This window comes from Anas platyrhynchos, chromosome 8 (genome assembly GCF_047663525.1).
Source record: "Anas platyrhynchos isolate ZD024472 breed Pekin duck chromosome 8, IASCAAS_PekinDuck_T2T, whole genome shotgun sequence".
NCBI classification, from domain to species: domain Eukaryota; kingdom Metazoa; phylum Chordata; class Aves; order Anseriformes; family Anatidae; genus Anas; species Anas platyrhynchos.
In genome coordinates, this window is record NC_092594.1 from 13,859,165 (window position 1) to 13,883,273 (window position 24,109).

Here is a 24,109-nt window from a genome sequence, read left to right on the forward strand (position 1 = left end):
TCCCCCCAACATACTCCAAGGTTATTCCCATTGCATTTGCTGTTAGAAGTTTTCTATAAACTTAACCTTCCCAGATTTATTACTTACAGGTGTAATTTCCAGTTAAAATTCCTGGACTTACTGACAAAGCAACTTTATTTAAAGCCACTAAACATTTCTTTGAAGAGCTCCCTCCGCCCCCTGCCAAAACTAAAAAGTACTGATTGTAGTAGCCATGCAGAGTGGTTTAAGCAAAAACCTTTTCACTAATATTCAGAAGGGAAGAAACACAGACAGCTGCTTTCACTTGGCCAATATACCTTTGTGCATTTTATTGACTGTTCTAATCAAGATTCCTTCCACAATCAAAGCAGTCATAGGATTTTGTTCAGCATATTCTAGTACTAGATTTTGAAAGAACCTGAGCAGTTACATAAATTCACAGAATCGGGAGAAAGCCATTTGGATGAGCGCAGATTTGAAAGACTCTGCTTCAAAGAGGTAACCATGAATTGCAGACTCTAAGTAAAGAAAATTTTCAGTAAGTAAATTCTACTCAAGTTCAGGGTAAATTAATGCCATAGCCTTATTTTTCTTCAGCAATATAAAATAGATCAATTTCATTGTTTTTCTAGTAGAGAAATATGCACAGAATTTTAGGTGTGATTTGTTTTTAAGTGAGAAGAGAAAGTCATACATAAGCACACATATTTAGCACCCTTGGAATTTGAGGCTTGTTTTTAAAACAAAAAAAGGAAAGCTTTTCTGAAACCACTTCCCCATCTCTTTAGCAAATACCAAATATTAGTTTTGATTTATTCAGAGAACATAAACTGGATTTGAAATGTTAGCCCAGTGTGAATATTTTAAAAGAATCCATGTACTTAACCTAAATTGGAAACAGCTAACGTATACCTTGTTTAGTACCAGACTTGTATACAATGAACAAGTCTAAAGGAAAAAAATGTCTACATGCAATTTACAAAGGCTTCATTCTTTTGTTTGCATTCTAACAAGAGCGTAAAGCAATAACGTCTCCTGCTAGAAATGGGGGAGTACTTTAAACAAGTTTCACTTACACAGCATTTTTTCCTCTTTTGAAATACATACTTTAAAAATGCTTCACAATTAACATATTGTACACATTTTGCAAGGTCCTCAAAGATCAGGAATTGTTTCTGGAAAGACTCAGTCCAATTTGGCAAACAATTACAGCATACATTACTCTAAGGTGCATTAAATGTCTGGCTTCCGTGAGGGTACAGAAACATGTGCTTTACCCACAGTTAAGTCCAATAAGCAAAACAAAGTCAGTTATAATTTAAAATTGAAAGGAAAAGAAAAAAGGAGAGCAAAGTGAAGGACAACAAGACTAAAAGGCAGGGAACATTACAACAGCAGAGTGGAAACAAATGGGATATTATAACTGGGATGCAGTCACAGGACTCTGTGTAACTCTGTTACAGCTAAACACCAATAGCTTCTGGTGAAATTAGTTCTGTGTGCCACTTTAGTCAAAGTATAAAGAAGCACATTCAAAAGCCAACGAGCACAAAGAAAACATAGTCATGACTATTCACAATAGCGAATTCTGTACTGAATGTGTGAACTGGACATGGGTTAGGCAAAATACAAGCAGCCTCCCTTTGCTTGGCTTGTATTGCTACAAAGATCTCAGGCAATCTAAACAGAAATGGCTGGCTGTGCTAGGAGAAGGGGAAGAAATAAAACCCCACAAAAACAAAAACTGCTTTCCTCATGGAAGAATGGTAACTTTGGACAACATTTGGCACCACAAGTTCAAGGGGTTATTTTATCTGCATTTTAAGTACAGACCCAGAGATTTTACAGTATTCCTGTCTCCATGCTATTGCTTCTTCTGCCATTAATGGCATTTAAATTATAGACCCGCTGCAGCCATGTAGTCAAAACACCACATCATCCGATGAGACACTGTATTATAATGTCAGTGTGTCTGTGTTTTTAACTGTTCTTTCATATACTGTACTTCTTGTCAATCACCCTCTTTCTCTGCCAAAGAATAGATACAAGAGACGATTCTATCTTTAGACTCCACTGAAATTTTGTGCTCAGACAACTGCAATACTTGATCATTCATCACGTAGCCAAGACTCTTGTTTACAACCATGACATTTTTAGAGGTACAAGGACTAGATAAAAACATTTATAGAGAATTTAAACTGAAAAATCAAGGACATTGTTAAGGAGGCAATTTAATTAAAGCACATTATGCTAACTTCTAAACTAAATATTACACTAAAAAGAAATACCTGATCAAGTACTTTTAGTGTCCAGTTTCAATAATACATTCCAGATGTACTGAAACACTATTTTCCAAAGGCACATACTGACCTGTACGTATGTATCGTTATTCACAACAACAAATACTGATTTACAACAGCCCTCTGACAGCATCTCAAACAAGAATATATTCAATTTCTAAATGATTTTGTGACAAAATCTGAGACATTCCTCTTTCTAAATAACCCCAAGAAGTTAAAACCATTCATATGAAGTCGCTAACAGAGCTAGGTACTGGATCCAGATTTTTTGGCCTGCGTTTAAAGCTTTTTCATCTCAAAAGCTAAGAAGAAAGCTGTTTCAGTGTCACTAAACTGCTTTTTTGGGGGGTCTGCTCCTATAAGCTGGTCCCCTGCTGGCAGCCCTCAGACAGCCAGCTCCACTTAAGATGAAAGGGATTATTTATTTAAGCAAGAATTTTCAAGATTTCATAATGTTTCTTATTTTCTTCAATTTAAAGTATGCTGTTCATCAGCCCCAGCACTCAGACCTCAAAGCAATGCTTTAAAGTATTCACACTAAGAAATAAACAATTTATATTATTAAACTGCAGTCGAACTTCTTTTCAGCATTGGCTTATTTCTAATGCTTTAGAAAAATTAATAATGATTATTGCTTATTAAATGCATAGCCTCAACCCTGAGGAGCTAAATATCAGGAATCCATACACTTTTGTGAGCGTGTAACAAACTCGCCAAGATTATCTAGAGCAACTGAATCTATTCAGCAGTTCAGCTGAGCTTTTACAATTGTTTCCACTGGGGGGAAGGGCCAAGTCAGCACAGATTTTTTTTCTGAAGCATTGAAATTGTTTGCCCTACTTTTCCTAAAGGAAAACTGTAGCCTTTCCATTGCAAAGGAAACAGTATTTTATGACTGACCTAGCTTGTTTTATTTTTATTTTTCCCCTGAAATGTAATGTCTCTTACTCTTTCCCCGCACTCCATTTTAAACTTTATCCAAAGCTGCAATGATTTGACATTGGACAGAGTATAAAAGCAAAACAAAACTCCCCCCAGCCCTCCTCACAGTTAAATAACAAAGGAAATATATTGCAGGCATTGGAGAAAGTTATGCAGACGCTGTTTTTATTTTATTTTTTAAACAAAAGTTATTCTCCAACAGCTGACAAAAACATGTAGAAGTAGGTCTACTTTTTAAAGTCTCGAGCTGTCTGAAATATTTTTACCACCAGAATGTTTCTGATGCAGTTCCTTCAAGCCTCATTGATGCATACTCAGCATGACTAACCTTAGAGAGGCTCCTGAAGTAACTGAGGTTGGAAGAGACCCCAGGTCCTCACCTAGCCCAATGCCCTGCTTAAACCAGAGCAAAATCTGACACTGTCCTGTACTGGTTGCCCTGCTTAACCAATTCTTGAATATTTCCAAGAATGGAGATATGAGACTTTGGTGACATGTCTGTTAATACTGAGGCAAAACTTGAAAAATGTATACAATTCTATACATAAGCTTACATCATGAGCCACTAAAGTAGAAGAACATCTACAGTTCAGCTGTAGCATTCAAGTGTTCTTTATTACTTCTAGTTGCCTTTTTACAAAAAAAAAAAAAAAATGGCTGTGGTAAGACCAGATGGTACTCGGTAGCTGTTGGTAAATAAACTCAATTTAGTCTAGAGTATTAAGTGATTGAGTAATGATCACTGATCTAGACATGGATGACACTGTGAAGAGGTGTTTAGTTTTCACATCATTTTAACCCAGCCACATTCCTAACCCCCTAGTTTCCTTCAAATATCATTATTTGCCAGAAGTGTCTGAGTTAATTCCAAAGTTAGAATAAATCCTGTCTGGCTGCACTAAGTACCCGCCGTTTGGTTGTGATGATTTGAAAATTCTCCTTGCACAGAAGTAAATAGCCTTTCCTAAGTTCAGTTCTAAAACCAACATAAAAATTCACTCTCCATGTAGTTAAATGGGAAGTGAAATAAAATTAAGTCCTTCTGAAAACCCACTCCAAAAGACATACCGTTTATAGCCCAAAGCTATCTGTGGAACAATTCATTGTCTATGAGTATGACAAACCCTCAAAGTATCTATTAAAAGGTACTAGGTTTGATTATTTAAGAACTGGAGATCATTTGCATAGAGTTTGACTCCCTTAGTTGGTTCAGTAGAGATTGTTTGCCCTCAAGTAATGATAAAAATACTAGGCATTCTCATCAGACACCTGCTTCAAAAGATAGGATATTGCATAATAGATTTAATTCATGCTTGACTGCTATCTGACTAGTTCGCATTTCAGGTGTAAAAAAGAAGAGCTTATGTGTGGAACACTGGAATTGCTTTCCCTGTATCCCCCCTCTGAAATCTGGTCCTTTTTTGACCTTACTGATACTGACATCATTAATAGAAATTCACTGATCACAGTGACAGAAGAATAGGGAGAGGAACACATTTAAACACAAACGCATACAAAAAAAAAAACAAATGAGAATGATCTGTACCCTCTGTATCCCTTCTTACAAGCCAGCAGGAAGTTTAAAGTTAAACTGTAGTTCAACAATTGACAGAAAATAAACACTTAATACATTCCATTTAATACCTTTTTACATTGGTATTTTCATAGCTTCCTTTTTGAATTCAGAAAAAAAAGGATTTTTGTTCAATTTAGGATGTATCAAAATAAAATAGATATTACAGTTTTCCAGTACATGTATTCTTCTGCATTCATACAGAAAGACAAAATTAAATGCTTAAGTCAGTATTTTTTCAAGCAGATATTAGTTACGGAGCATCGAAGGAAAAACCTTTATGAAAGCAATACAAAAATAGACCCTGTTATGTTTCACAGCTACATAGAAAGTTCCTGCTCTGGGAAGTCCATCAAATAGACAAAATATGACAGTAAAAATCATTTTTCACACTTTACCATCACAAAAAGTCTATTGATAGTGTTTCAAAGATACCTTGCTTTATTCAGACCAGCTTATTTTTAGTCATTTTCAGAGTGACCAAATTTTGAATAATCCTGATAATCCTGATATAATATCTCCTTATGTTCATTTGTTTTAAGTGCTTCAAACACATTTGCTTGTCTTCTCTCTAACTAAATGCCTCACCTTTTCCCATTTTCAAACTCACATGTCAGAGTAGCAGAATTGTCTGTAATACCTAATCTGTATATCCAAAAATCCAGCCATACTTATTTTGTTTCCCTTCATAGTCAAGTAGCAAGCAGCTATATTCATAGATGTGATGGGACTGAATGAAACAAATACAAACAAGGTGTCGGTTCTGGGCTTTACAATTCTTGTAATGACTTAAATGCATAGGTCTGTAGAGAAACTTACAGAAGGACTAAGACAACTATGATTTTAAAATGCTGTTGTAGATTGTGTTATGAAAATTAAACAAATTAGAAGAAAAATTAAGCTGCCATAGCAGAGAGAGTTTCCATATTAATTTATGAATTACTTTTATAATAAAATAATTTGCCATAGATACTCTCTAAAGTGAACATAAATTAGCATAATCTGAGAACTGCTTTGCTGAGCTTGTCCAGAGACATTTTTAAGCTGTGAATTTTGATACACAGTTTTAATCATGTCCCTGGCAGTCAAAACATTATCAAGTTCCACGATCAATTCCTTACCTTTTAATCAAGGAAATGCATAGACACTACTTCCAACAAAAATAAAAGGAGTCTTCCCAAACCCATAGAAACATCTGTCTTCATTCTGGTACTGAAAAAATGCCTCTATTGCCAGGTCTAGGTCAAACTGATTTTTTTTTTTTCCAACCATCTAAGAAATTCAGAAATGGATGCAAACACTGTCTGATGAAAAATCCAAGCAACCTAGATAGAATTATATCTCAAGTAAGTATCCATGAGTTTGCCAAGAACTTATATAAACAGTGGACTGAATTATTTTCAGTTTATGATCACCAGCTTGTCACAAGCCACAGACACGTAACACCTTTTAATGCCATCTACGTTGACACAGTTCATAACAGAAGGATAGCTCCTGAGGCAATTTCCCCCTTCTCCCTTCTTGCAGTGCATTTTTGCACATATTTCTGAGCTTTATCATTAGAGCATAGCTAGAGGCATGCTTTTGTTGCCAACCAGTGTCTTCCCCAGTGTCTTCCTCCCTCATGTGAGGGAAAAAAAGGACAATGCTGCAGGGCTGGGAAGAAAAGCACAGTCAGAAGCAGTTGCTTTACCCAGCCTGTACTAGGCAGCATCCATCCATCCATCTTGCTTGTAACAGGTTTTCAACTGCACATCATCATAAGCCATTGCACACCACACCTCTCACAAGAATAGACATGTCTTCTGTATTTCTGTACTCTCATTTTACATAAGGAACATTTGTTCACCTTCATTGTATCAAATTAATAAATGAAAAATCAAAAGGAAGTCAGCAAGCTTTGTACTATAGCACTTTCTTACAACTATTTTTTCCAAGTATCCCCAAAGGCATCTAGAGAGGAGTAACTAGATCGTTTTAAATTACTTGGATCTTCCGAATGAGCCAATAAGTCCAAGAAATATCAGCATGAAGTTTCAGTAATAAATAAACCTGACAACATACTCGAGGTAAACATGGATAAGGAAGGTCAAAACACAGTTGACTCCTTCAGCAGCCTATTCAAAAGCATCCTTTTCTTAAAAGGAAAAATCCTTTTTAAGATAGACTTATGCCAATTACATGGCACTCAGAATAGTAGAAAACTGCAAAACACTCAAGGTTCAACTCTGCAGATTTGCAAGGCTTAAGAGTCCCATACATAGAAGGTGGTTTATAACATTAGTAAAACCAAAGGGGGGGAGGGGAGAACACAGGAGAATGATTTTTTGAAGGCTATATGTTGCTCCCATTAACAAAAAATTTATCCCAGAGCTATTTCCCATCACTTTAACTCCAGAGAAGAATTTGTAAGATAGTGTGCTTTCTCCTTTCATCTAGGCCATCCAACTACTTGCTAGCAGAGTAACGTATAGAAATGAACTCCGTAGTTCCATATATATATATATATATATATATATATATATATATTATTTTCTGAGGTTAGCTTTCAGTGTGGTTTGGCTAAAAGCTAATCTAGATACTAAAAACCCTTCTCAGACCCTCAAATTCAGATGCTAACATTTTCAGCCAGTAAGGTCGCACACAAAATACGTATGATTCATACATCAGATGTGTAGAATTAGCACCGAAAGCAAATTTGTTTGATAGTGGAAACAGACTGTGGCTCTGATTTACCTGCTAGACATCCTCCTGGAGAACCATTCAGCTGGAGTGAACACATCCTGTGTACGATTTTCTTGGCTGTGCCACGTCACGTGTCACCCAGGAGCTGCCACTTCAGCATAAGGATAAATACCAAGTTCAGCCTAAGAGGAAAACAGAACATCCAAAGAATATATTAGTCACTTAGTTGAGGACAAGAAGAGGTAGGCATGGGAGCAGGAGAGTCACAGGTCCAAAACTGTAGCCTTGAAACTTTAGATTTAATGTTGCTGCCTCCTGCCATTGTGGCAATAGGACCAGGAACTCACTCTCCTCCTAACTGGAAAAAGAGTAGGCACTTTTTGCTGCCTCCCTCTCAAGGAATGAAGGGCACGTCCAAGTCATGGAGGACCAGGATTCAAATTCCAACTTCACCAATGAGATTTTGAAAACACATCTATCCCACACCCACTACAGGGTATGCTCAAATGCCTCCTCCATAAACTTTTACACTTTGCAAAGAGCAATTAAGTATTCATTTGGCAACAGAGAATGTGCTCAGCTACAGCATGGTAACTGAGACAACCACCTCCCTTGTCTTTAAGGTTTGCTCAAATGACCAGCTACTTGCAGGATTCGACAGCACAGGGGCAGGAAGCTGCACATGCCTGCAGCCAGCTGCACAAACCATGCTGAACTGAGGCCAAGGCGAGCCTGGCCTAGGCACCAGGGAATTCGTCTGACAGATACTGTGATGACCCAGGGCTTTGGGCACATCCATAGTCAAACAAGCACTGGATAGGGTTTTAATTTATATACTGGGTGCTAGTTAAGCACCTAGGCTAGTTGTGGAACACATTTAAGCAAAATAACACAGCTTGATCAGGGTTACACTGTGCTACTTTTGTAATGGTCGGGTTTTTTCATAATAGTTGTTCTAAGTGACTACTAACAATTATCTGCTTATAATAAGTGTGATTAGAAAACTTATTCTATTATTTTGTATACCATCAAATGTCTCAATACTTTTGGAAGGGTCATTGGATTCTATAAAAATTGTAAACATTGGCACATTATCTTTGCTTTTAGTTTTAGTATTACACCATTTCAGTTTTCAGTATGCTAACTGTGCTGATATCATCTCTGTGGTGGAAACAGGGTGCAGTCGAAGTGCTTTGTAGGTATCGTGTGGTTGGTGTTGTGTGCACGTGCAAAGCGGTTTGGTGGGGATACTTAGACTTGACTGGCAGCAAAACACTTGTTTAAAATAGAATTTCCAAATTCACTAAACATAAGTCCTGGCAAACGAAGCACAGAATGTCAAATACAACAGTAGCTAAGCATAAAGGCATGGCATGCAATATAAGATACCAAAAAAAAAAAAAAAAGCAAAAAAAGACTTCAATACCACTTGAGACAAGTTCAAATCCTTAACAATGCAGGATGACAAGGTGTTTGTTACGTAACAGCAACTTCAGATAGCTTTTTTTTCTTATTTAAATCCTGCCATCGTTTCACTGAAGAGCAGTGGATTATACTTCTACAGAGTCTGAGAGACAGGGAGAGGAGCCAGCAGCAATATTTAGCACAGAGTGACTGATTCCTGGCATCGTTTAGCTTCTCTGCATGAGGAATCTGGCAGCCTCTTTTCAAAGATGCTGATTGAATAGTTGATACTTATGTTATACAAAGGCTCAAAATAAGCACGCGCACACACAAAAAAGAATGAGTAGATCCTAAGCCCCAAAATTACCTTTTTTTCCCCCCTTTTAAATGGTGTGGGGGAAAAAACCTGGGCAAAGTGCCAAAGCCAAGGGAATGCAGACAAAGTTCATAATTCAACTTCTGACTACACATCTCTGACAAACATCTATAATATATAACAAACACTTCAGGCACAAAGAAACCTTAACGCAAGAATGACTGCTACTTCTTAATTTTTGCAGATTATTCTGTGTCTCACAAAGTAAAATTATTTATTACCAGTATAACTATCCCCACTTCCACTCAGAACTGTAAAACTCTAGCAAGTCTGTCTCATCATACAGATGGTGAATTTCCACTCTTTCACTACACTTAGGACTTCTGAACTACAGAAGTCCCAGCCAATCACCACAACAGGGTGTTGAAATCTGCTGATCATTTGAGACAAGCAGACACATTTTGCTGAATGTCAAAAAGGAACCAGTTGTAAGGATGTGCACACTTTGGTTATTCTTGCACACTAAAATATTGCAGAAACTTATTTACATGTACGTGCACACATAAAAACAAGTTTACAGACTTACACTTTGAGAAACATGAAGGGAAGACCAACAAGGTTAGTTTATGTCCTCAGAGAGGGGAGAGAGCTGGGGAAGGGCAAGAAATTATACTGGACCACATCAAGTAAGCAAGCACACTTTCTGCAGTTCAGAGCCTTTTTGCAATACACGTAATGAAACTCTTTCCATTTGTCTAAAGTAACTGAGTGCCTGGCATCTGCTTGTAGAGCTGATCCATCCCCATTTGGGTTACACAGCACAGGCCCAATGAAGGTGAGGTTTCTCCAGCATGCGACTAACCCAGCCCACTTCCTCAGATACCTCATCTTTTCAACTATATTCATGCAAAACTACAGAAAGCTAGTTAAGTTTGTTAGTTAAGTTTACACAAAACCAGTATAGCTGAGATTCCTAGTGGAAAGAATGGAACATACATGTATGGTTTTCCCTCTAGTTCACTTCAAGTGATAATTCTCTGCATCTCCCTCAATATCTTGGCACAGCTTACTCAGTCCAGACTCACTTTCTTTTTGCGGTAAAAATGCCTGAAGTTATCCTGCTGTTGATTCATTTGTTATCAGCTTTTGTGGTTTTTGGTTTCTTCCAATAACTTAAATTTGAATGCTAGGCAGACATGGCTATTTGTTTTAACTGTATTTCAAAGGTTTTCATTTAAAGATGAGTCTTACATTCCTTTTCCTAGATAGGTGATTCTTTTTAGACTACTCAGCCTCCACCTCTTTTGATTATACGAGAGTATGACAGACCATACATTTTCACAGCACAGGGACACCTGATGTCTGAACATCAGAAAGTCAGTATTTGGTGTGTGGCAAGAGTATCCAAGGGGAAGGGAGTTTCAAGAGCCCAATCTGAGCTGCAGGCCAAAATGAAGTTGGAAACAACTCTTAAAGACAGAACCTGTGAATTGGAGCACATTAAGCTCATTGAACAATTACAGACCAAAATGGAAGAGCAAGTGAAACAAAATTAGGTAATGGAAGTAAATCAGAGCACATTCATGAAGAAGGGAAAGAGAGGCATCTATTAACACAGCAATGCCTACTGATGTTATATTCAGGTATGTTATTCAGTTGGAATTACTGTAAGTTGCAAGTATCTACAGAGTATGGACAAGCAACAGGTATGAGAACTAAGGAACCTTAGACTACTGTACCGTAGTGTTCATTTGAAAGGTACATCATACTGAATTCAACATGTTTCCCTGCCATACCTGCATTCAGATTGCACTCTGTAGTGAAGCACAGGAGAAAGAACTGGAAGTTTTAGCAGAAATATCACTGAGTGTCAAGGAAATGGATCTTTAAGAGCCCCTTGATACTTTCCAAACTCCTTGCATGAGGTTTAAAGATAACCTCTAGAAACTAAAGAATCTTCACTAAGCACATCTCCCTTCCCTTTTCCTAGTGAGCTCTCATGTGCAAGTATCCTGAAGCAGAGCAGCTTGCATGTGTGCAAACACACACGTGCACACATATAAGCTTTTGGCTGCCAGTTTGTGCCGATCTGTTTTAGTGGCAGTGTGCCTAATCTGAAATTGTTTGCTCCATAACTCCTCAAAAAACACTATCATGAGTTTGATTGAAGATGCAAAGGCATCGTTCACCCCCTCTTTCTAGAAGAGATCTCTGCTGTTTTCTTCCATGTGAAGTTAGATTTCCTGACTTGCCCCTATGCAACCCCTCCATGGAAGTCAGCCATGACCTTCCTGTCTCTACTGTATTACCACATGCCAATAAAATAAATTGCAAACGCGGCCAGAAAGAAAGAAAAAGCACACCCAGCTAGTACTGGGCTTATGCAAATATTTTCACCTACACTATATAAGTAACCAACATAATCATAAACAGCTGAATGAGATTCTGATACCTATAACCTTCAGGTACACTGCCCAAAATAGGTGCTTGAGAAAAAGCATTGGAAGGAAGACAAAGGAAGAGGGTTAAAGTGATGAAGCTATCATAGGAAAGTGGTAGCACTCCCCCTCCCTTTTTGTTTTTCTTGTTTGATATTCAGAAGGAATTTGTCATGACTATAGTAGCTCATTCACTCCCTTTTTACACTACTTCCCAGCATTTCTGTATCACCACATCTCAGATACACTTATTGAAGACTCAACTTTCTTGCAAGTGCATGCAGAGAGGAGGGGAGAACAAGAAATACCAATAAACTTCCCCACCCTTTGTCCTTATATTGCTAATACTTGCTCTTTCCCTAAATTCCTGAGGACTTCACAGACCTCTGCAACAGATGGAGATGAGTGAAAGAAGAAAACTGATTTGTATACGCATCATAATTTCACTTTCAATTTTACAGTTTAAAAATATTTGCTTTTATATACAGATTACTCAAATAGTTTGGAAGAAATTTAAGCTCCACAAAAAAAAATTACCAGGATTTCTCACTCAGTTTGAGGTCTAGATTCCTCCCAAATGTGTGGAAACAGTTCAGGGAAATAACTATGACCTTAATTTCCTTGCAGTTTTTGCCCTAGAATTGTGGCAAAACACTAAGCATTACAACTGGTCTTTGTTCTCCTTCCTCCCTTCACTATGCCTTCTATCTATGATGCTGTGAACAGCACATTATAATACTGATCTGTTATGCAAGATACATAGACCTTTATATGCCAGTTAAAGCATGATCCACATTTCAGAAGAAAAATAAGTTCCAGAGAAATGAACAGACTGGTTATAACCTCTCTTTGGTCATATTTCTTCCTTCCATCCTATTTATTTCTTCGTCAGTCTTGTATCCTGTGTCCCACTGCCTTAAGGGACAGCATTTGGAACCTTAAACCAGTTTCAAGCAACGGGATGAGGTCAGCCCTGAGATTCACAGGACAGGAAAGATTAAAACATTTATCGCAAGTGCAAACGTAGTGCCCCATTCAGACAGCTATGCTGCCTGCTTGTTATCAGGTTGAATTGAAAACAAAAGTTATATTAAAAGACAGCTGGATCATTATTTCTCCTTTCTGCCCCCTCCTCAAGTGCCTGGGGTCATTTTCCACAACAAAAATGAAAGTCCTTCTTGGAAGTGTTTTTGTGCTAAACAGCAGTGGTTAATTTCTTGCAACTAATTAGTTATTCAAGTGAAAGTATAATGATCCTCAAACATGATTGAAAGTGCTTCAACTGAGTTTCCTGCTAACAGCATACTTCTAGAAAAGATGCAATAAATCAGCAGGGTTATGGAAATCTTTAAACAAAGCAAGTCTACGACAGGAACCCATTAAAGATGTAGCCATGTAATATTTATGTAGCTAGCTGACTTGTGCTTTTAACCTAGCACTTTCAGCCATAGCTTTTTAGCACCTGGGTCATTCACTGAGAATGAAATTCACCCTATCTGTTAAAAGCCAGCATAATGTCTCTGCATTAGGTGTATTTTCAGAGTATAGAGTTTACATAGGACTTAAGTGATGTAGTCCTCCCACTGCATGGAATTCCAGCCCAATTTTTCTAAAGAAAAATACCAATAAAGCACCTTTTGGCAACACAAACCTGTGAAACACAAAATCCTCAAGTACCATTACCATGAAACTTGTTAGGTACCTAAATAAGAAAGGTTTTATAAATCCATTGATCAAAAAACTCTCAGAACAGCCAGTGTCACCTAAGGTTGTTTAGATTATGATTTTTTGATTATGAGGGATTACTGAGATAGCAAAAGCTGATCTCCACACCAGACACACTTTCAGCAAAGATGCTGACTGCAGTAGAATCTTTCTGGACATGCCATCCATCCATTACAGGCTGGGTACTGCAGAAGAAAAAGACCCAGTTGTACAGAAAAACATTTTGGTTAGTGTTACTTTTAAGTGTTACTGAAGTACAAATCCGATCCCCTTAAATCTGCAAAAGGAAGAGACATTTCCCTTTATTCCATCACATTCAACTGTATTATATGTTTACCCGTATTTTAAAAACACACAAGCATATGTGAAACAAAGGGAATGTTTTAATACTCTCTTCCTTTGGCTATACGTGCTTTCCCTCATCCCACTTGCTCATTTACTTTATTGCCAATCTCCTAGTCCATCTCCCACAGTTTTAAGAGATAGAATTTGGATCCATAAACTAGTTTCAGCTGAGGTCCCAAACACTTGCTTTTTTGTTCCAGCTTTTTTTTTTTTCCTCCTGTCCTGCCCTGCCTTCCTGCAGCAGATGGCTGCAAAAAGGGAAACCTCACTCTGTGGGGCTGCAAAAGGGAAATTTTAGGGGCGTAGGAACTGCAATTTCCTGAGAAATGGGAGAAAGCAAGGAGAATATAAGAAATTAGCAGGAGAAAGGGATTGAAGGACAGAAAAGGAGGCTAAACATCACTCCCTCTTCTTCCTAATAAAATTATCTTTTTGGTTTTAATGCTTTTTGGGCCAATGACCACTTTCAACTCACACTTTCTTTTGGAAAAATAAATTAGGAGTCCAGTTTAATTTTGTCAATAGAAAGTTTAAAGTGGTCACTGGAGCACAAAGTGCTTTTCAAAAGGCAGCTGAACTCAACAGGGACAAGGAGGAGGACGGTGGGACAGCCACACAGATACAGACAAATTAAAGACATTAAGGGTGCACTGTTTTTTAGCAACAAAAAAAAGGTTTTATTAACAGTTCCTGTTATCCTGTATCTTTTCATTGGGGGATTTCTTTAGACAAATATACGTTACTTAAAAATACCTTTGCCAGGGCATTTGTTTGCATTGGTCTTAAGAAAACGAACAGTAAATGAACTGCGAGTTTGCTCCATGAACATGTGGGATTATGCTTTGCCTGTGCAGTAAACCATTGGATCTAGTACAAGTAATTGTACTGCAATGGATTTTGCTATGCTAAACATTTAAACTGCGTGCCCTGTCCTTCAAAGTCTGAGGTTATGCTGTGTTCGGAGCTTTGTAGGGTTCAGTCAATAGCATATTTGTTCTGAATGGTTGTTCCTAGATAACAGTAACAAAAATCCCAAACTTGTTTACATCATTTAACATGCCTAAAAGCTTAGCTCAACACTAAAAAACACAAGCGAGCACAAAATGCAGTTTTTTAGAATGGTCTCTACTGTTGAAAGTAAGTTACACCACCGAAAGGCAAAAAGTGTTTTTTATCAACTGTGGGCCCAAAACAGTTTTGCTTCTTTAAACTGGAGCAATGTCTTGCATAAAAAGATTTCAAGGAATTTCCTCTTCTCCCTGAAGACAGCCATGACCCCTTCCACTGCCCCAGAATGCACATTGTAGTGACTGCAAGATATGCATATCTTGAGGGTCCTGCGCAGCAGCCTTTGTTTATCAGAGCATACAGAATGCGTGATGGGGAGTCAAAACGAAGCAAATTGGGCAGTCCACCAATCCTATGAAAATGCTGTTCCAATCTGAGTAGTACATCCAGTTAACAGACAGATGTTACGCTGGCTGTTTAGCAAGTGCCCCTCTACTGTTTTCCTATCTCAAATCAATGTCACCAGCAGTTATGCACAGGCACCCATAACACGTGCAAAAAACTTGAATTTGTGGTCTAACTTCTGTAAAGTATGATGACATTCTTAGGAAATAATTTGAAGCACAAACTCTCATCCGTTTTACACTAAATGTGGAAAGATTTTACACTAAACATGGAAAACACTGAGTTTGTCAGCAACAAATAGGTTTGCATACAGAACTTTCACAAAGGAAAAAAAAACAACACAAGAATACCAAAACATTCACAGCAAAGGAGGTACTGTGTTCAGGCAGTGATTTACTATCCTTACATTTTCAGGATCATAACTCTAACTGAAAGTTGTCCACCCTTAGTTCACTTCCAGTACTGTGTAATGAACACTGTATTTGAAAAAAGATATATATATATATATATATATACATACACACACACACATTTATAAATATATATATATATGTTGTTGGGTTTTTGTTTTCATAGCTACCTACATGCTACCTATGAAGTTCTTGAAGCTTAAACCAAAAGTGGAGGTGCAGAACCCAAGAAGGTGCCTCTCTTTCAGTGAGGATGTGATTCCCCCTCTAAAGGCCTGGGGCAGGGTGCCTCAAATGCTAATGGCTTCAGTTGTGTGCAATAGCCCTATATTGTTTATATAGCACTTCACATGTTCAAAGCACTATAAGATATCAGCCATCACTACACTTTTATGAGGCTGTAAGTATTACCCACTAAACATTAGGGTTCAAATGACTTGCTCTTGATCAAAAGAAACTTTGTGCGGCAGGACCATAATTATTTGAATTTGGTAATTCTCACAGTCCATTCCTATGGCGACTCAGAGAAGAGGGGGGATGGGATATTAAAGCCAGTTGGAACTGCACTCTGTTCTGGCTGAGCGAAATACAGGCACATGGAGAATCCCTAAGCTAACTGCACTCAAGCAGCACTTTTTTCAATAACAATTTAAAAAGTTAAAAGCACAAATAAAACAAAAGTGTTTTAAGAGTCACAATCACATTTTTCTGAATATATGTATTTCATAATCACTGTGAAGAACCTAAAAAAACACATGCTGTACTGAAATAGTCCTTAAAACCTGAGATTGGTATCTACATTCATCTGCTCTGAAGCAGAGATTTTGTTGTTTTGTTTTTTCTTTAAAGTCAGGAGGTTTAGTAGGCAAGGACCAAGGTAAGTTAAAAGTAATCATCTATTTTCCCCAGATAAGGGACTGTAATCTATTGTTTAATAGTTGACTACAGTGGGACTCAACTTTCAGTATTACTGAATGCTTACTTCCATTTTTTTAGATGTTCATCCTATGGTAATTCAGTTGCCATACTGACATTTATAAATCCAGCCTGAAACTATTGTCTCCCTTCCTGCAGATTAAATAGAGACAAAGCAGCAAATAGCAAAACCCAGCCAGCCAACCCAGTCATGCTACCTACAACAACCAAATTCATGCTTGAAATAAGAGCAATAGAGGACAAATCCTGAAAAAAATAAATAAATAAAAGTCTATTTATAACTGAAAAAGACTTGATGTAAAAAAAAAAAAAAAGTAACATTGAGACTGAAGAAAAAAAGAAAATTGGAACACAAAAACTCACGACTTCTCATCTAGCACCCATCCTATCATACAATATTGTCTTTCCCACAGCTTACATTTTAACTTGTATGCAGTCTTGGTTTCCACACATACCATATGCTTTCAGAGCACAACTTAACAGTTATTGGCCTTCAAATCTTGCCTGCAGGATCACATGGGAAATATATCATAGTACCAAGACAAAAATGTAGACCTCTACATACAATCCAGATTCATCAAATAAGAAAAGGGTGCCTGTTTAGGGCTTTCACAAGCAGGGGGAGGGTAAGAAATCCCCTTCAAAGGCAGTAAGTAGCACAGTGAATTACTAACAGAACCTCTTGTGTTTTAGCCAAGTTGATCATGTTGCTCTTAATATTTACTCCATCTATCCTACAACTTCTGTTAGACATTTTTGGGTACAGGCCACACAGAACTTTATGCCAGACTGTTTGCAATTTCTACTGTTTGACTTACATTGCCTGAAAAGTTATGTTACTGTTTGCTAAAATATTGAAGTTTAAGCTAATATCAGTAGGTGAGCACTGCTTCATGGCTATTAATGTAAAAAACAGTTACCATAGTCCATATAGTGATTTTAAAAACAGATGTTTGCATATGATTTATGGACACTTAAATATGTGCATATCTTCCATAAATAGTAACGTGTTCCAGTAATAAAGAGTCAAGAATTGTTGTCCAAGAAGACTGGGAAACTACAGGCAGTATGAGAATATGTTCAACAATTTCTTGGCTTTAAATAAAAAGCAAAGCTTATAGGTCTAGGGTGGCAATCCTGTATGTTTGAAAGTGTAAATTTTTTTCCCCCACCAGGACTAACAATGTGAAGTAACGCTCATTTAAATTGCAGAGTCAGACTTAATTGCTCAGATATAAGCGCTTAGAACGTATGAGTGTAGCTATGATTTGATAAATAAGAACAATTTGTTTTTATTGAGGTACAGTAAGTTTAATGCAGTAAGCAAAAAGCCCATATTGTCTTGGGTATTTTCTTTTTTTTTTTTTAAACATAAAATTTTGCTTTGGAAATGTTGTTAGTACCAAAATTTAACAAAAATACTAATCAGGTAAAATTCCAATGTGCAAAACAAACTAAATTATTTCTGGAAATGCAATCAAATATTTGATTGACTAATATCACTGCTGCTCCTCACATTTGCTCTGTTCCTAAATTAGCTTGGCTAATCAGCATCCCACTTCAGTCTGCTGTAAAACATGTAATGTTATTTGATGGATTTTATTTCAAAAGCACAGTCAGTTTTTGGATAACAGACTTACTAAATACTTAGTCAAAGGCTACAAATATGTGAATTAGCAGGCTTGGAGATGTACTGCTTTCTGGACCAGCAGAACTCCAAGAGGGCATTGTGATAGGTATGCATATCACACAACTTTTAATTTGGTTTAAGAACAGTTATGGGTTCATTATTTCTCCTCTGAAAATGCTTTTGGTGTGCCAAGATGCATTCCCCCCGCCTCCTCCCCCCCTTCCTTCCACAGGGGAGAACCAGGATAATTCTGCATAACTTTATATTTCTCTATACCATTATGTACAGAAGAGCAGCCCTGCAGAATACAAAATTTAAACAGAGCAGCCACAGTTTTCTCTCCTGTCTCTGGCTGGCATGCACTTGTGCTTCAAGACATTATACAGCAGCTACTTTTCTCCAGAAATGGCTATACTCCAGTAAATGGTGAAATACTCCCTAAAACATCTTTTTTCAGCAGAGGTTTATGAAGATGTTACCACAATTCTGTAGATTGACAGCAATGCAAAAACATTGTGATTGTCTGGTTGGATTTCTCGAAAAACATGGCCTTTAGAATTACCGCCTAAGTAAGAGCTGATGCTGTACTCCAACGCAGCATAGAAACAACTACAGCTAGCGTTTATAGTACAAGTCTTAGATTACAGTGAAGCTTACTGGATTCTCTTCTTGCCGTCTTCAAGACCACAGAAGAAACGAACGCTTTTCATTTTGTCAGGTGAAGACCTTCCTCTTTATGGAAGAACAATCTTCACTTTCAGCATATAATTCAAAGACATCCAAGAATAACTTGGAATCTCTAATAACAGGTCAGATGGATTTAATTCTTCTTGGTGGAAGCACGCTGTCAATGCACAGTAAGATTTAGTATCGTTGTTAATTTACCACAGGTAAAATGTTGATACAACATGAAGATTTAGCATTTGAGAAGAGTTTAATAAAGATGATCACAAAAAAAAGCAAAATGTAGAAAACTGATGAGTGATCATTCTACTTCTTTTTTTCAAATAAGCATCAGCTCATTTGCCAGCTGGTGTAAAGGCAGATGCCACTGATATCAGTGTGTCAGTTTACACTGTCTGATCCCATGTGTGTGCCATTTTTAGAAAATACCACTGGAATTCACTTTTGCAACAATTGAAAATACATCCACGCATTGCATTTCTTCCTGTCCAAGTGTATAACTGGAAGACTGTTGACAGACTGTGGGAGAGGGCAACTGGAAAGTGGAAGTAGCCAATAATTGTATGCATGAGATGATAACGCTGCAATAGAAGTATTAACACGATCGTTCTGCTGTCCTCTTTAGATACCAATGAGTATTTTCCTTCAAAAAGTCTTAATTCCAATTTCCAGTAATAATTCCATACCAACAAAAGAAAGAAATGTTATAAACTAGGCAGAGTACCTACCATATAATTATGTTGATACAGACTATTTTAATGCAACATTAGGGAACTTATCTAAAATAATAAAAAAAAAAAAAAAAAACTGAGATCTGTTTGTTCACCTAAGTATTTGTTCCTAAAGGACTGCACTGCTGGACTAGCAATAAGACTTAAAAATATTAAAGCAGCTACTAACATAGGGGAAGGAGAAAGAAGAGGTGGGGCAACAAGCATGGCAGAGTAGCACTTCACAGCTCCAGCCATGATTTCTAAGCAGAGAGGGGGAATTCAGTGTTTCACAAAAAGCAGCTGTTAAACACAGGCGTAGTGTAGAACCAAAACCTAGCTGCCATTATTAACCAGTATAATAACATTGAAGATTTGTCTTTTGATTCAAGATACCAAGGTCAAAATAGAAAAAGCAAACTGATTAGAACTGAAGATGCAGTTCATGTAGCTAGTGAAGTAATTGTGCAGCACAACACCCATATCTTCAATTTAGGTCAGGCCATCAAGAGGAGCAAAAGGACTGAAGATGAGATGCTCTACTTCACACAGTTGCCCTCTGGAAGGTGCTGGCAAAGGCAGTCACTTAAATTAAGTACAGGTCATCAGACAGGATATCTAATCTATTCCTAAAACAGGCAGCTCTGGCAGTCCAAATCCCTATGGCCTTTACAGCGACACAACGAACTACTTCCTCATGTACCTCTGTCAATTCACGTTAGGTTCCAATTTTTTTTAAAGCGATATTTCATGTACACCATGACCCTATTGCTCATAGCAAGGAAAGTGCTTTGGTTTATTTATGACCTACTAACCTTAAATAAAAAAACACACATCCAATCTGAATGTTCACATAAGCCTGCAGATCTGAAATAAAACTTAAAATAAAGCTGGCATTTGTAATAGCTAGCTAAGCCCAGTAAGGGATTTAAAAAAAAATAAAATTAAAACCAGATGACAGAAGATGAAAGCATTTTTACCCTGCATAACCTGCACACATCAGGAACGATGGCTGGAGCTCAGGAGTAATTTTTTTGTGTGTGTGTTTTTGTACTTACAAGTTCCAGCCCTCTTCAACAGAGGCTAGGTAACCAAGGAAATACTGAGGTTTTCCCATTACGGGGTTGGGAGGGAATAATAACAACCTGTGAAAGTAATTACTTTTAAGATGCAATCCACCCAGTCATAAGCTCTACACGGCTACTCTCCTTCCCCTATACCCCATCCTACTGCCAGGTATCAGCCTGGCAAGACCTCATACTGAAATATGAAGTGACAGAGGGAAGCAGGGAATAAGAGCATAGGAATAAGTACTAAAAGAAATGGCATACAGAAGGAAAGCTTATAACAGGGAGGATGTTAAACATGAGTGACCCTAAACCATAGAGTCTGCTTATTTAGTCTATTTATTTTGCTAGAACAATGTTGAACAGATGCAAATGCACAGAAGACTACAGAGTTGAAGAGATTTATTGTCTCATGGCTTGTGCTGGTGCAAAAAAACTCTTTTCCTAACATCCGTGGAGTTAAACTGTGATAAAGCCAGTACAAATAAATAGAAACAAAACAAAACAAAACAAAACTTTAGAGCTAAAGTACCACAGCAGCATGGGATGTTTGCTGCTGTATCAGCAAATTAGGGGCTCACTGGCACAGTTGGTTGGAATTCAGAGATACTCATACTCACAGAGGCATTCCTAAGCAAAATATGTAAGTTTCTCCTTTATGGAGGATCGTAATTCCATTCTTGTGTAGTTTTCCAGCAGGCTGTACTAATTACTGTATTTTAGATACATTTGATAGAAATACAGGTGAGTTAAATGATAAAAAGTAATACATATCTGTAAATGCAGAATAATTAGTTGAAAGGAACAGCTTGGACAAAGTCCTTGTCTCATTATTTGCTTACAAAATATATACAGGCAGCACACTTATGACTGCACTCTTTTAGTTCTGGTTACCTTTATGCAACTATGAACAAATTTAACAAAACACATTTATTAAGTGCTTTTTTTAAATGCAGAAATCAATGAGAGAGTACAGGACTACTTTGTCCTCTGGTAATAGATTTAGCAAGTACCAATGCATAGAAGCCAATGTATCAGTCACAGTTTCCAATGCAACAATCTAAGAGCGGCCCTAACAAAAGGAATTCAGACCAAAGCTACAAGAGAACAGCCTTCTGCAGGAGAACAGCTTATAAATACAAATAAGTTAAAATACTTCTGTTACCTTGTTGTGCCCTCGTTACATTAAATCCTATATATCTATATTTATATACACGCTATTCACATGCACACCAAGGAAGATGAGAACTTAGTTGGAAAGTCCTGATATAAGAAAAAGTGTACTGTGCTACTGTGGAAATTATGAACTTTACTGTGTAATTTACTGTGTAGTGATCATGTTCTGGATATGGACAGCATGTTGACACCTAGAAAACATATGAACAGAAATTTAGAACATAAAACCACAATGTAATATCAAGAGGAGAACATCAGCAGAATAGATTTTACTCTATTGGGCAAATTATAATTGGTAACACCAATTCATAATGTTCTTGGCCAGATCTGTTAATACATGGGATCTTGTGTTTCGGTTTGCTATAAAGTTCAGTTCTGTAATATAACATACTACACTAATCCACTTCTGCCTCAATGTCCAATGTATATAGTTAAAGCTTGAATAAGTGAAATCGTCTTTTCTTTTCCTAGAAAGATGTTTGGAAAACTGCCAGCTTCTTGCACGAAGGTTGAAACAGGATGGGCAGAAAAGGGTGCTGGTGTGGGTAAGAGAACAAAGACTGAAATTGCATCATCTGTATGATTAAAATGATTGTGTCAATTTTGATTTTCCCCCCTCCTTTCAGACATTTAAGGACGCTGTCAAGTCAATGGAGTTCTGTTGTAGTGGTTGCTTCAGTGAACATTCAACGCTGTCGGTGAGTTTGGAATTAAAGTGAAAACCATCGACCGTTGATTGTACCCTCCAGCTAACCATCCTCCTCCTTACTTCATGCTTTCAGGCCTTCACACCGAAGATAGAAACCTAACCAGCACATGAGGTTTCTCTCCCACCCTGCCAAGCTTTACAAAAAAAAGGTCACAATCAACATTCATTGCTGTCGGTGGGTTTAACTATGTGGACAAGCTCACTGAACAATGAATGCAACTGTGGCCCCACATTTTACAGTTGCCATTGAGAGGAACATCAGCTCTGAAAGGAGTAGTAAGAAGCAAACACTTCTTATAGGCTACATTTTTTCTGGTCAAAAAATAGTTGAGGATACTCAGTTTTCACTACCTTGTTTTTTAAGTGTTTAATTCTGTTGACTGAAAAAACACTGCTGCCTTCTTCTGGAATATTGTCCTTGCAGGGTTTGGCATGGTTGAAACCATAAAAATCCTTGTTTAATATGTATGTAGAAGCAAATAATAAGGAACTTTGTGTATATGCACTCCTAGAGATTCAGCATAGGAGGAAAGGGTATTTAAATCTCATCTAAACTAGGCATTGTGGAACAGTTCACAAAAATGCCTTTTATACTCATCAAGACAAAAATAGAAATGAAAGCTGGAATTAAAATAGACGGCTGATGTATCAAAAAATCAGTTCTGTATAAAATTAATCTTATGCACCTAAATAAACAGTGTTAGCAAATGTTAGATTTACCTTTTCTACTGGTCAGAGGGATTACAGAAATAGATGTATATCCGTAATTATAATTGAACAATAAACAGTTACACTGTAAAATTACTGTATACTTCGGGTACCAATGTCACACTTAGTACTGCTAATAATAAGAAGAAAATAAACAAAGTTAAAGATCGCTGCTTTCTCCTTATTTCTTTAAAAACCTTGTTTATCCAGTCAGACACACACTGAGACCTATCTACATTTCAGAAGTCATCTAAGGTAAGTTCAGCCTTCAGACAGCACAATTTTGATACTCTGCAGTAGGGATTGCTTCCAAAGTTCAGTAATCACATGGCATTCATTGTTTCCTCTTCTAACGGAGGGGGGAGAGGTCTCATAACAATACTTTAGTTTGTTATTTACAAAGTATCTTCAGCACCTCAGTTACACAATTCTCTTGCTCACTGTACTTGCTTGTTTTATCCAGGTTTTATCATTTAGCAACTGCTAAACAGGATAAAAGCATCAGTGCTATCACAGGCGGATACATTTGTACTGGCTTCTTGAACTTGGAAACTGGCCTAGTTAAATTATAAAAATATATTTCAATCACGGAAAAGATCAGTCCTTGATCACATGCAAGACTGATACTTACATTAAAAAAAAATCAGTTTCTCCAAGAGCCACAATAATGAATTACATTAAACACCAGAACTGTGTGGATATTATTTAATGGTTGGGAATACTGTTTTTGTATTCTAATATTTGTTAGAGAAGAACCTGCAGAGTTCTACTGAGGTCACAAACAGAACAGTTGAGTACTAAAAGGAAGGGTAGCTATGGATGTACGGCTTGTCAGCAACACTACAGATAAGCCTTTATCTTTAGGTCTACTCATTTCTACACAGCAATGGGAACCCAAATTACTATTAGTATGATCCTTTCGTGCAGTATGTAAACCAAAAGCAGGACTCATATGT

General features: G+C 37.3%; 1 long non-coding RNA gene across 2 annotated transcripts in view; it reads left to right on the top strand.

The window, feature by feature from the left end:
* The window catches only part of LOC101799390 (uncharacterized), a 64,535-nt gene extending 41,213 nt beyond the window's left edge, over positions 1-23,322 (top strand). For both annotated transcript variants that reach the window (XR_005267515.2, XR_002405511.4), the window contains 3 exons: positions 22,208-22,281; positions 22,363-22,434; positions 22,519-23,322. This is a non-coding gene — a long non-coding RNA (uncharacterized lncRNA). The remainder of the gene's footprint in view (positions 1-22,207; positions 22,282-22,362; positions 22,435-22,518) is intronic.
* Positions 23,323-24,109: the final 787 nt, after the last annotated feature.